The 12983-nt window shown below is 44.7% G+C and overlaps 1 long non-coding RNA gene across 1 annotated transcript in view; it reads right to left on the bottom strand.

Moving 5' to 3' along the window:
• The window catches only part of LOC124249545 (uncharacterized), a 33459-nt gene extending 21030 nt beyond the window's left edge, over positions 1–12429 (bottom strand). The window contains exons 1-3 of the long non-coding RNA XR_006891420.1: positions 10517–12429; positions 4053–4173; positions 3520–3705 (exon numbers count right to left, since the gene is read on the bottom strand). This is a non-coding gene — a long non-coding RNA (uncharacterized LOC124249545). The remainder of the gene's footprint in view (positions 1–3519; positions 3706–4052; positions 4174–10516) is intronic.
• Positions 12430–12983: the final 554 nt, after the last annotated feature.

The following is a 12983-nucleotide window of genomic DNA, read 5'->3' as shown; positions in this document are numbered from 1 at the left end:
TGTTCACCATCAAAAGTCTAGTTGCCATCCACCCTTGTACACTGGTGCCCTTTTACCCTTTTTGCCCTACCCCTCTTGGTATTCACCAGTCTGTTCTCTGTATCTTTGTGTTTGTTTATCTTCTACATAAGAGTGAAATCATACAATATTTGTCTTTCTCCATCTGACTTATTTCGTTTAGTGTAATACCCTCAAGGTCCATCCATGTTGTCACTAATGGCAAGATTTCATCTTCTTTATGGGTAAGTAGTATTCCATTGTGTACACATACCATCTCTTCTTTATCCATTCATTTGTCAATGGGCACTTGGGTTGCTTCCAAGTATTGGCTATTGTGAATAATGGTGCAATGAACATAGGTGTGCATTTACCTTTTTGAATTACTGTTTCCTTATTCTTTGGATAAATAGGCAGAAGTGAAATAGCTAGATATGATAGTTCTATTTTTCACTTTTTGAGGAATCTCCATATCATTTTCCATAATGGCTGCCCCAGTTTGCATTCCCATCAGCAGTGTACAAGAATTCCCTTTTCTCCACATCCTCTCCAACACTTGTTATTTCTTGTCTTTTTAATAATAGCCACTCTGACGGGCATGAGGTATCTCGTTGTGGTTTTGATTTACATCTCCCTAATATTTAGTGATGTTGAACATCTTTTCACATGCCTACTGGCCATCTGTATATCTTCTTTGGAAAAATGTCTGTTCAGATCCTCTGTCCATTTTTTAATAGGGTTGTTTGTTGTTTTGTTGTTGAGTTATATGAGTTCTTTATATTTTGGATATGGATCCCTTATCAGATATATAGGCACCACACTCTTTCATGTCAGTCTTTGCAGTATCTTTTTGAATATGTCTCTTTAGGTAATGGAAACAAAGGAAAAAATAAACAAATGGGACTACATCAAACTAAAAAGCTTCTGCATGGCAAAGGAAACCATCAACAAGATGAAAAGACAACCTACCAATTGGGAGAAGATATTTTCATTCTCTCTTAGACTCATTCCAATCATTCCTTCCCAACAGGCCTTAAAAACTGCTCTTGTCAAGGTCTTCAATCCCCTCTCCCACTCCCCCAACACACACACTCCTACACATATACACCCACACACAGATAGCCAAATCCAGGGGTTAATTCTCACACTTCATCCTACTTGACCTAACAGCAAAATTTGACCCTGAGGATCACAGTTTTCTTCCTGAAATACTTTTTTTTTTCTGGAACATCATTCTTGGTTCTTTATCTACTTCATTGGCTGCTCCCGCTCAGTCTCCTTTGTTGGTTCCTACTTATATCTGCCATCTAAGTGTGCACAGGACTGGGGCTTACCTTCAGATATCTTCAACATCTACACTCACTCCCTTGGTGATCTCCACCAGTTTCATAGATTTAAACACTATGCCTATGTTGACAATTCCCTATTTTATATCTCTAACCTAATATCCCCTCTGAAGATCACCCTTACACATACAACTGCCAGTTAATATCTGCACTTGGATTTTTAATAGTCATTTCAAATTTATCATGACAAAAAATAAACTCTTAATTTCCCATCCTATCCCCAATCCTGCTTCTCCTGTAGTCTTTCCCATTTCAGTAAATGATAACTCCATTCCTCCCGTTGCTCAGGCCAAAATCTTAGAGTAATCTTTGACTCCTCTTCTCCCTAAGATAAACAAATCCCGCCAATTTCTCTCTCAATTTATAGCCAGAACGTGACCACATCTCACTACATTCACTGTTACCACCTCGGTTCTATCCACCATTATCTCTTTCCTGCATTACTGTAAAATTGTCCAATTAATCTCTTTTTCCGTCCTTGTTCACTTATAGTCTATTCTCTAATCAGCAGAGTGACCTTCTCAAATGTAAGTCAGGTTGTGTCACTCCTCTGCTCAAAGCTTCCATGCTTCTCATGTCACTCAGAGTAAAATCCAAAGTCCTTACCATTGGCAGGGGGACAGCAGGGTGGACTGAGTTTTTCTGTGTGATAGCCCGACTTGAAAGAACAGAATTGACGGGTATTCTCCCATTTGTTCACGCCAAAACCTTGGAACTGCTTTTGACTCCTGAGTCTTTCTCTCACACTTAGTCTCCACTCCACCTGCAAATCCTCTCAACTCTACAGTTAAAACATCCCCAGAACCTGACCATTTTTCACCACTTACATTGCTACCATATTAGCTCAAGCCACCACTATACCTCATACATACTATTCTAATGGTATTCTAATTGTTCTCCCTGCCTTCATACTTGCACCTTTCAGCATGACCTTGATGAAGCATACGTTATATTATGTCACTTCTCTGTTCATAATTCTCCAACAGCTTCTGACCTGAGAGAAAAATACAAGCTCTTCACTATAGGTCAAGTAGCCTGTAGGTTTGGTGATATGGAGATAGCCATGATAAGAGTAGTTTCAAGGAAGTAATGGGCAGAAACCATATGAGTTCAAGAGTTAATCAGACGTGATAAAATGGGAACAACCAGTAGAAACTGCTATTTTGAGAAATGTGGCTGAAACAGAAGGAAAAAAAAACAGGATAGTAGATGCAGGTGGGTTAGGCTTGAGTGGGAATTCTTCCATAAGATAGAATAGATGTGAGCCTACTTTCATGCTAAGCGTAGTGACTAGAAAGGAAGAGGTGAAGAAGCAGTAGAGAGAGACAGTGAATAGCCCCAGGTGGAAGGGAAGGAGATGGTTGGAGGTTTGGTTGAAAAAGACGCTTCAAACAGGAGGTAGGACATACATTCTAATGAGACAGAAAAGGAGAAAAGAATTGGTTCTATGCAGATAAGCTTGTAGGTGGCAGGGATAGAAGCCAAAGGTAACAAAGTGATCCATATGATTTGAAAGTTTCACTAATATTGATCATACTTGTCAAATAAGCTGATATATTTTAAAATCAATATCAAATTCTTACCAATTAAATTAAGACAAAATTCAATTCTGGATGGATTTTCCTTTAAAAACATAGTTTTCAATATTATAGCTCTGGTGCACATACTCCAATTTGATGTCGGATCTTTATTACAACGAGGAATATCAGTGTTTCCAAAATGGTGGTTTGTGAAACCCCAAGAGTTCAAAACTGGGTTCCAGTGAGTTCATTTGATTAAAAACAATAATGCTATTTGTTTCCATTGCTATTTTGAAAGATTGATCAGTAAAATAATTATTTAAACTTTTTTCATCACAAAATGGAAGCTTAAGAATGCCCAAGTAATATTAAAAGAGATCATATGGCAGTGAGTGGCATTCAGATAAGCATGCTGGTGACTCAGTCAGTTCATCGCTCAGCTGAACAAGACTAAGTGTGGAGGTTTTCACTCGTACATAGATTTACATCTGTTCCTCCTTAGTCATGTTTTATTTGACATACACATAATTAACCTATAACCATAATTAACCATCATGAAGACAGATGAAGTCATGTTGCTGTTGAAATATAGGATGTTACTAGGAAGCACAAGGAATTATAAGAAGTTCTCAAGTTTGCCCCAAGATGCCCTTTACCAGATACATGTTGAATGCATTTGGTCAAAATCCTCTTGTATCCTCTATCTTGCCAAGTGGTACACCATCCATTCAGTCCTTAGACACAGAAACCTTTGAATCTTCTTATTCTTTTCTCTCTCTCAAGTCGGGAAAAGAGCATCAACTTTCTTCTTAAAAAGGAGATATACGTAATTGTACACACTTCTAAAAAACAATCATAAAGCCACAAAATATACAAGAGTCAAACAAGGAACATACAGTAATCTCGTTTTGACAATTCAGAGGACATTTGAGATTTCATAATAGAATCACCAGATTGAAGATGCTCAAAAAATGTCTGCTGGACAGAAGTCTCTGCATGACAGAACGGCGCACAAGTACTGTCACAAATTTCCTAAGACAATTCTTCTGTCCCATTTCAAAATGAAAATTAAAATTCTTGCTGAAACCATACGTCCTTACTTATAACAATGCTTAATTTATTTCTATTTCAACTCTGGGTACTTAGTTTTGGAGTTTAAGGATTGCAAGTCTCTGTTTTTAGCACTGACCTGTGGAAGAGAAATACAAGATGCTTCTTTTCCAAACTTGTAAGGTCCATTTCAAGTTCTGCCTCCTCTACAGAGACTTCTGGGCAGTGGAATGCCGATAGATGTGTAACAACCAGCTCTCCTGAAGAGTGAGTGGAGAAGGAACGCTGATTTATAGTGTTTGCCAATTTTCATGGTGTAAATACTCCCACCATGGCCAATTTGAAACTACCAATGGTTTAACAACTAGCTCACAATATTGCTGTACGTTTCACAATTAGCTTAAGAGCAAGTTTAAGCTAACTCCACCATACGACGCTCCCAGGTAACACTGGTCCACAGAGACCTCTTGCTTATCTGAGCTCTGAAGCACTCAAGGCCTGCTCTTGCCCCACAGCAATCCCCCTTTCATACCTAACAGTCACCGCCTCATATTCTGACACAGTCGGAACTTACCTGAGCCCTGTGCTCCTGGAAAATAACAAAGGTAAGAAATTCCCCCCGTCCTTTCAGTTCTGAGACATCTCCTACGTCTTTTGGTTTCCAAAGTTGTTAACTTCAAAGGCCCACCTTCCCTCCAATAGTCTGAATGTTCTGAGATAAGACCCGTCCTCATGATGTCATTTGTTTGCCTCTGTACCACCACGGGGTCTCCTTCCTTTACCTTGAGACATTGCTCATTCATGAATTTCTCCCTGTTACAATAGTCTCAATTAAATCATCTCCTTAATTGTCTGGTGTATTTCGTCTTTCACCACTCTTTGTTGTCAGTTTACTGGTACCCTGAAACCTCCCCCACCTCCCCGATGGATTGTCCTATGAGAACTGTTAACCATCTATCTCTTGGGCTGTGCCTCAGGAGCAGGAAAACCCAAGCCCCTCTACAGCAGCCCCAGCCTTTAGTTACCCCCGCAGCATTGCTTGTTCTGATGAAAGAGAGGTCTCCAGGTGCGAGAGTGGAAACAGCTCCAGGCCTGAACTGCAGTCCATGGGCAATCCTTCTTTCCCACATACTAGGATCTCTCTCTCACCTGGTACAGCTCCACTGGCCAGCAATCATGGTGTTATGGGGGAGCGGGGATGAAGACCCGCACTTTCCTCCTTACCAACACCCCTCCTATAATGCCTTCACCTATAAACTCACAAGCTCAGCCCCTGAGGCAATGTCTGGATTTGCTATAAGCTGGTCAGCCTGGTATCGCCTCTGCCCCAGAGCAGCCCCTCTGTGGCACTACCAGAGTCTTGCCCTGAGAGCTTACAAGAAAGGCAAGATCTAAGGTCCCAGATATACCGAAATGGAACCTGCATTTTAACAACATTCCAAGTGATTTATTTGCACATTCCAGTTTCAGGAGGTAGCTGCTGCACAGTGTGGCAGAGGAAATACAGTGTGCAGTGGAGGGGCTCCTAATCCACTTTGAGGGGTCTCAAGTCAAGTTTCCACAAGAAGTGACATCTAAGCTGGGGCCTTAAAACCCACACCCAGTTGCCGGCAACTTCAGTGGGAACAGAATAATTGCAGCAGGACCTGCTGACCCTTCCCTGCTTTCTTGCCTCCCCTTGCCCCTGCCCTCTGGCTCTCTGGAGCCACACTCTGCTCCCTGGCTCCATGCCTGGCACTCTCAGGCACTCCTCACATCATCCCAGTCAGGAGAAAACCCCTTTGGCCCGGTGAATTCTTGCTCTTAGAATGGCTTTTACCCCTGGTGGAGAGCAAGCGCCTCTTTTGGAAGGATTTTTCTCTATGTGTCACTTGGATGGAGGATGACTGATGGCTTGATGAATTGTATGCTGAACTCTGACTTTCAGGCACTAAAAATAGACTGTGCACATGCCGGAAGAGCTAAAGTTAGCAGCGCTGGCATGGGGTGGGGAGTGGCTTTCGGGGGCTCTCCTGGGACTGAATGGAAACAGCCCTGAGTGATGCCCCGGCAGCTGCTGCAGCCTAGGATTAATTTATTATTCCTGTCAGGGAAGGGGGTGCGCTGGAAATCTCATCCTAGGCTCATTTGTTTGTTAGAGGGGTTTGTTGAGAGAGTCATTTTTCTGTTTAAAAAACAACAACAACAACAAATGCAGATCGGGGAGGCGTCTGCCTGCGTCTATCTGATTCATCTCCCATCTTTGGGTCGTAGCACGGTGCTGTCCTCCTCGGGCTGAGTGCTCATCTCCCGGTGGGTTGGTTCTAATTCTGTCCCACGCTGCCCTAAATGTTCCCTTAGTGAGATGAGCAAGCTCTAATTACTTAGATTGGAGGTCAGAAGGAGAGAGAATCTCTAATGCTGCCAAATTGCAATACCCCACGAGCCCTTTCCGGTTAAAAATCCCAGTGGCCCAGCGTACTTTGAGGAAAGCCACTCAGCTGCTCATCTTTGTTTAGGTTGGGACGAAGGGAGGAGGAAACCAGGTCCCTCGGTGCTGCCTCCCCTCCAGCAGCGTAAAAGAGAGCTGGAGGACAGCGCTTGGCCTCTCCTGGCAGAAAGCAGGCAAGTCGATGCAGGCGAGTGTCAGCTCAAGACACAAAGTGTGTCTTCTGGCCCTCTACCCTCTGTCCCCCACCTCCACCCCAGTTGGCCACCTGCAGACAGAGAAGCCACAATAAACATCCATTTGCCATTTTCCCCTTCATTATCAAGAATCCGTGTTCCTCTCCTACAGTAAGATAGAGCTCGTCTGCACTTTGGTGGCCATCTTTGGGTAAAGACAACGGGAAACAGACTCCCGCTACAATCAGGTCCCATTAATTGGACTTAATTATGTGGCCCAAGTAAGAAAAAGAGAAAGCAAAGCCATCTCATTCCTGCCTACGAATAAATCATATTCGATTGATCCCACAGTGTCTTCCTTCACTTCTCCCTGATTCCCCAAACTCAGGAGGAGTCGGAGAACACTGTGGGAGATGCACCATATCACCCAGCATCACAACTGAGAACCACTCACTCTGCCATTTCTCTCTCACTTACCTTCCTCCCTGTGGTGCTCTAAGAAACTGGCTGGTCTCACTTCCAAAAAATGGAGACAGGGAAGAGATTGGCCCCTTGATTATTTAAATGTTCTCATGCTCAGCAGTTTGCAGACCATACTCAAAGTGACTGTAATTTAGGGAGCTCCCAAACCAGGCTTTGAGAAACACAGCTGACTGCCTTCTAGGAACTAAGGGCAAACTCAGCATTGAGTTCCTGGAAAAAACTTTCCAAGGAGTCTTAATCCTTCTAATTCTGGGTATTTCTACTAGCCCATGAGTATGTCCAAAGTGGCTGGAAAAAAGTCTCCCACTTCATGGAGACTGAATATGTTACCACACAAAATTGGGGTTCTCTCGCCCAATGCATATAAAAAAAGCCAATTAACTATGGCAGCTTTGGGGAAAAGAAATCAGCTCTATTCTGCAAGATTAATCTTCAGGGGGACAGAAGGCAAGTGCCCTCAGATCTGATTCTCTGATTAAGGATTTGGGGTGAAATTAAAGAGGTTAGGCACATGGAAACGCTGGCAAGACAGGTTTTGATGGGTGGGCTTCAAGCATTTACGGTAAGGTTCTACACATTCAGGATGAAGTTATAAACATGTATGATGAGGTTGTAAACACTTACGGTAAGGTGGGGAAGCAGTTTTAACACCAGATCTTCCAGAATGACAAACCCCTTGCTTCTGATGAAAGTCTGACTTTTAAGTTCTAGTCAGGTCCTGGCCCTTTGATTCCATGAGAAGGGGAATCCTTGGTTCCACAGTCATTTCAGGTCAAGTTTCCTTTCTCTGCACATGCTCTGGCTGGGTGACTTTGCAATTTTTCTAAAAGACAATTTCTTAATTACTCTGTTGATAAGATGGAGTCAGTTGAACTGGTCCTGGAGGGCTCACGATTACAAATATGTTAATATAAATGTGGTTCCCGGACTTATGATAGACAGTGCTGGAGAAGCCAGGAAGTCAGAGGAGGGAGCTCTCCTATTTTGCGGCCCAGTGGCTTAGTGTTGATCAAACCACCATGGGCCTAGACCCTCCCTCCCTCTCCCCTTCCCAACTTCAGGGTTCCTATCCCACTCCCCGGGAGACCTGAGGCATGACTTCTTGCTCAAGCCTGCAGCACCTCCGGAAGAGGAGTCATCAGGCCATAGAATCTCTCTGATGAGCCTGATAGCAAAAAGCAGCCTCTGGTACCAGGTATCCTGGTATCAGTTATCAACACTAAACAGTCTCACATTTGAAGGAGGGTGGTCTTGATCCTGGGAACCCAAGGGGTTTGCTAAGGTAGCATCACAAATGTAGTCACCTCATTTTATATAATGAACTCACAAGTGTCAATGCTTCTCACAAATAAACCTCCCCTCTTTCCAACTTAAAAGGTATTTTATCATTTGATTCATCTTTAAACATCAGGAACTCTACTGGGTGTCCTTTCAGGAAAGACCTGGGCACAGGCTAGCAGACTCTGGGAACTATCTGATTCTATAGGCTGTGCATCTTCAACTGTTTTCATTCACTAGGCAATTTGACAGCTCTGTAGGAATGCAAGTTAAGTTTCAGAAAACTGATAGTAAAGCACATGATTCTTTCCTATAAAAATGCAAATGTATCTTTCTGGTAGAGATCTGATTGATTTCCATCCTGTAAAAAAGTTGACTCTAAATATTATACTTTGCAAACATCGCGCTATAGGCTATTAACGGGTTTTGTATCCATTAGCAAATTCATCTCTACATTCCTGGTTGTGTGTGTGTGTTCTTCAAATTCTCCTTTGAACAGATGTTAGCATCTTACTCATTCCCTAATTAAGGGGTTAAATAAAACGTTTGAAGTTTATGCGTTTTGTATTTGTATGTGAGTCATAATTTTTACCTTTTTGAAAATTGCTCTTTAGCATGACCTTTTAATTTAATGTTGAGAGCTATTACATCATATTAATAATCATTCCCTATATCAACTTTAGTTTCCATTTTCTTAAAGGTAAAGTGGCAAAAGAAGAAAAAGTTATCTCCCCATGTTAGATTTAATTCTGAGGTGCAGAATGTTAGCACAGAGGGCTCTTCTGTTATTTCCTAACTCCTTATAAGTAAAGGAAGGAGATAGTCACCTGTATTCGTATTTATTTCCCAGGTACTTCTAAGAACGTTGTTTAATTTACACCTCACGGCAACCTTGAGACGAAATTATTATTGTTATTATCATTATTATAAAAAACTTACTCTGTGCTAGCCACTGTCTTAAGCTCTCTGCATATTTTAACATATTTAATCCTCACAGCAACCCTATGATGTAGGTGCTATTATTATCCCCATTTTCCAGATGAAGAAACTGAGGCACTGGGAGGTTTAGCAACTTAGCCATGATCACACAGCTAATAAGTGGTGGGTTCTGTATTCACACCCAGGCAGGGTCACTTCAGAGCCTGTGCTCTTAACCACATTTTATTTAAGTCCCATTTCACAGACAAGAAAACTGACAGCGAGTGAAGTTACTTGCCCAACAACCCAAAGCAAGTAAATGGCAGTGCCAAGACCTCTACCCAGGTCCGTCTGCTTTTCAAAGCCAGCTTTCCCTCCCAGAGCACAGAGAGATGAATATATGGAGACCGGATAGAAGCTGAAATGTACGATTGGCTTTAGGCCTATGGACAACCCGATCAGATTGGCAGAGATCAGACAAAATGACCCCCATCTTGCTCCTCCAAAGCAGAAAATCAGCTGGAAGGACAGAGGTGTTAGGTATGTGAATCTACAAAAAAAAAACATGTAGCCTTTGCATCTCCCTCCAGGTTTTCAGGTACCATCTTGGGCTGTATTACTTATTTATCTGGGCCATTGTCCTATTTCTTACCATTATCCTGCTAGACCCAGAGGGCAGGAATATGCCCTGAAAAAGCCCAGCCTTGCTCCTTGTGCAGAATAAGTTCAAATAAATATTGTGGGATTGCAACCACCTGATTGGTGCACCATGCAGGCGCCTACTCGGCTGAGATGTAGAGCATCCCCAGCGGGACGACTCCAGCAGAGGCTTCTGCCGCTTACCAGGGGCTGGGCGGGCAGCTGTGCGCTGCGGCTTCGCTTCGGAGAGCCAAAGATGGGGTGAAATTATAAGGAAGACAGAATTTAGGGGAGAGGCCCATAGGAGAAACCCTGCTGCTAATCAGTTACAGGAGCCTGCCGCTTTAATTCCTGCCGCCTATGAAGCAGCTCCAAGGCCGCTGACCTTTGCCTCTCCCCTCTGCCTCCTCAGCTCCCTCCCACACTGCACACCCCCACCTATTGTCACAAGCAACCCCAATAAGGCAGCTTTCCCCACCATCCCCAGCCCTACCCCCTGAGCATTGCCAAATTAGGGCTTTGCGCCCCAGCACCGCCGCTAGAAGCTCCTCTGCTCCCTCCTCCGCCCCTTCTGCTGGCTCTGCACTGCAGGGTTTCAGTCACCGCGGCACCTCCACGCGCAGCTCTGCGGCCGAGACTGCACTGCGGCGCCTGCCCGGCCAGCTCTCCCTGCCCCCGCACCTCGCCGCATTCCTTTCCCCACTCCGCCTGCCGCCTGCGGCTTACATAAGCCCGGCGCACGCACGCAGTGAATCCATCTTCTCCGTCGTCCAAGCTCCCGCGAGACAGCAAAAGCTGAAAGGCTCCTAGATTGTCCTCTCCCCTCCCCGGAGCTGTCAGTCACGCCCCGAAACAACAAATCGAGCGGCAGAAACAAATACCCTGTGACAGGTCAGAAAGGCGCCCTTATCTAACCGTGGACAGAGAACTCTCTTTCCTAAGAAAAGAGGAACACTTGAGACACGCCATCTGAGCAAGTGCCTGAACGTCTGTGCTTAGCATAGCGCCTCCTCTGACCTGCTGGGACAACCTGCCCTCTCTGGTGGGCCGGGGAAAGCCAGCCAAAGCCAGCCGACCCGCTTTGCCAAGAGAAATGAAGGACAAACTGGTCCGTGCTGGATCTACTCAGTTAACTCATAGACTGATTGACGTTGTAGGTAATTGCTCCCTGCCTGGCTTTGCTAAAATGTTCTACCCCGGGAACATTAAGAATTCTCCCTGGGGCAATGGGATAGTCCTAATTTCCTGCTGGCATGAGTGAGCGGCACCAACACCTCTTCCTGTCACCTCTGACCAGCCACAGCCACTCTCTTCCACTCCTAGGAGCCTCTCCAGTCTCACACCAGGAAGCCCAGGCCCCAGAAAATCTGCCCTTCACCTTTGTGGGGACTGTCCTTGTCCTACAGAGCAAAAGGCCACTGCTCCGCCTTTGTTAGATGTAGATGGAGCCACAGAACGTCTTTCCAGCCAGGGCAATGCGTTTTGCAGAGTCTGACTCATCACCCCACGAAGCAGGGAGAGGGAACGCCTTCAGATCAAGATCAACTCCACCATACCTGAGCCACGCAGGCCCATCTCCCTCTGCCTCGGGTGATCCCAGGGGATGTCTGTTTGCTATTAACAAGCCCCTGTGGCAGCAGGATCAACTTGCAAAAATTAGTCCTAAATATAGGAATGGAAGAGGCAGGATTCAGGGAGAGCAGCTGGTGCAGGAAATCAGGACCACTCGAGTTTGCCCCGGATCAAAGGGAGAACACGGGACTTTCAGCTGGAACAGTCCGGGGTGGACTGGGACAAGCTGGTCACCCAAGGTAGGGTTGGGGGATGGTAAAGCAATTTTTTTTTGGCAACTAAAGCTCTGGACTGAAAGGAATTCTTTTCCTTCCCAAAAGTATATGAGAGAATATTTGCTCCCTGAAGAGTGGCGAGGAAGAGGACATCTCTTTATGAACCTTCTGCAAATGTGATAAACAGAAACTGGCTTGGGAATGTAAACAGGACAGAATTCTGGGAGAAGGTGTCAGGAAATCTAATGGGCTAATGACGTTGAGGACGTTTAATCTTCAGCTATGCCTTGTGTATGCCAGTTGGAGTGGCATAAGCCATAAAAAAAGACTCCATATCCAGGATGGCAGGACGGCGTCCCCATCCTTCACCCCTGGCTGTACCCACTACACACTGCCCCCCACCCCACCCCCAACTTAAACTTAGAATCGTAACAGCCGTCTTCCACATGGCATTTTCCGGGCATCGGATGTGGGTCTCTTGGAAGTGGGCAGCTAAGCATAGTGGGAGGGGCCTGGCCTAGATGTCAGGGCACCTGAGTTCTATTTTCATCTTATCCCTTGTGGCTGTATGACTTTGGGCAAGCACCTAACCTTCCCTCAACTGTAAAATGGAGAAAACCATTCCCATCCTCCTTTCTCCCTGCACTGTTGCGAGGATTAAATGAGGTGACTGGGGCCTTGGGCTTCCAGCGACTCTGACAGACTCAGGCCTTGACAAACAATGCCCAGGCTGTCTTAGTCCTACTTTCCTAGGCTAACCAACTTCTCGCCCCCCGGTTTGGGAATCATCAGTTCCCCTCCACTTGGTTTTTGTGCATCTTCTTCTTGTGCATCGTCATGGTCTTGAATAGAGTACCTTGAACTCTGAAGGTGTAAGTTATATCTCTTTCAGGCGTGTTTTGACTAATTTACGCACCTTTAACAATGGTTCTGTGGGAAGGTCAGATGCCCAAAGTTAGGGGTGGGCTGGAGGCCAGTCATAACCAGAGGCTAAAAGCCTATGGCAACCACTTGGGTTGGGAGCACCTGAAGATCCAAGGACCTTGGAAGAATTTCCAGGGTTTGAGTCCCTAAAAGATCAGCATTTGAACCTGGAGGGGGAAGTCTGAGGGTTTGTGTGGGAGAGTTGTCGCTGCAGCTGACTACATGGATGCTCTAAATTTCAAGTTCATCATCATCAAAGCAGGGGTGGAAGCAGGGGGTATGAAGGAAATGGTAAATATTCTGCCTAGTTCATGGGGCTATGAGGATTAAATGAGATATTATGACAATCTTTTGTAAACTATAAAATCTAATACCATTTAAATGTGAAGGACCAAAGTAACAGATGTTTTTTGTGTGGTAAAATATATGTAACAAAA

The sequence above is a fragment of the Equus quagga genome, chromosome 13, assembly GCF_021613505.1.
Source record: "Equus quagga isolate Etosha38 chromosome 13, UCLA_HA_Equagga_1.0, whole genome shotgun sequence".
In the NCBI taxonomy this organism is placed as follows: Eukaryota; Metazoa; Chordata; class Mammalia; order Perissodactyla; family Equidae; genus Equus; species Equus quagga.
The sequence above is the reverse complement of the archived record's forward strand: the minus strand, read 5'-3'. Positions and strand labels throughout refer to the sequence as shown.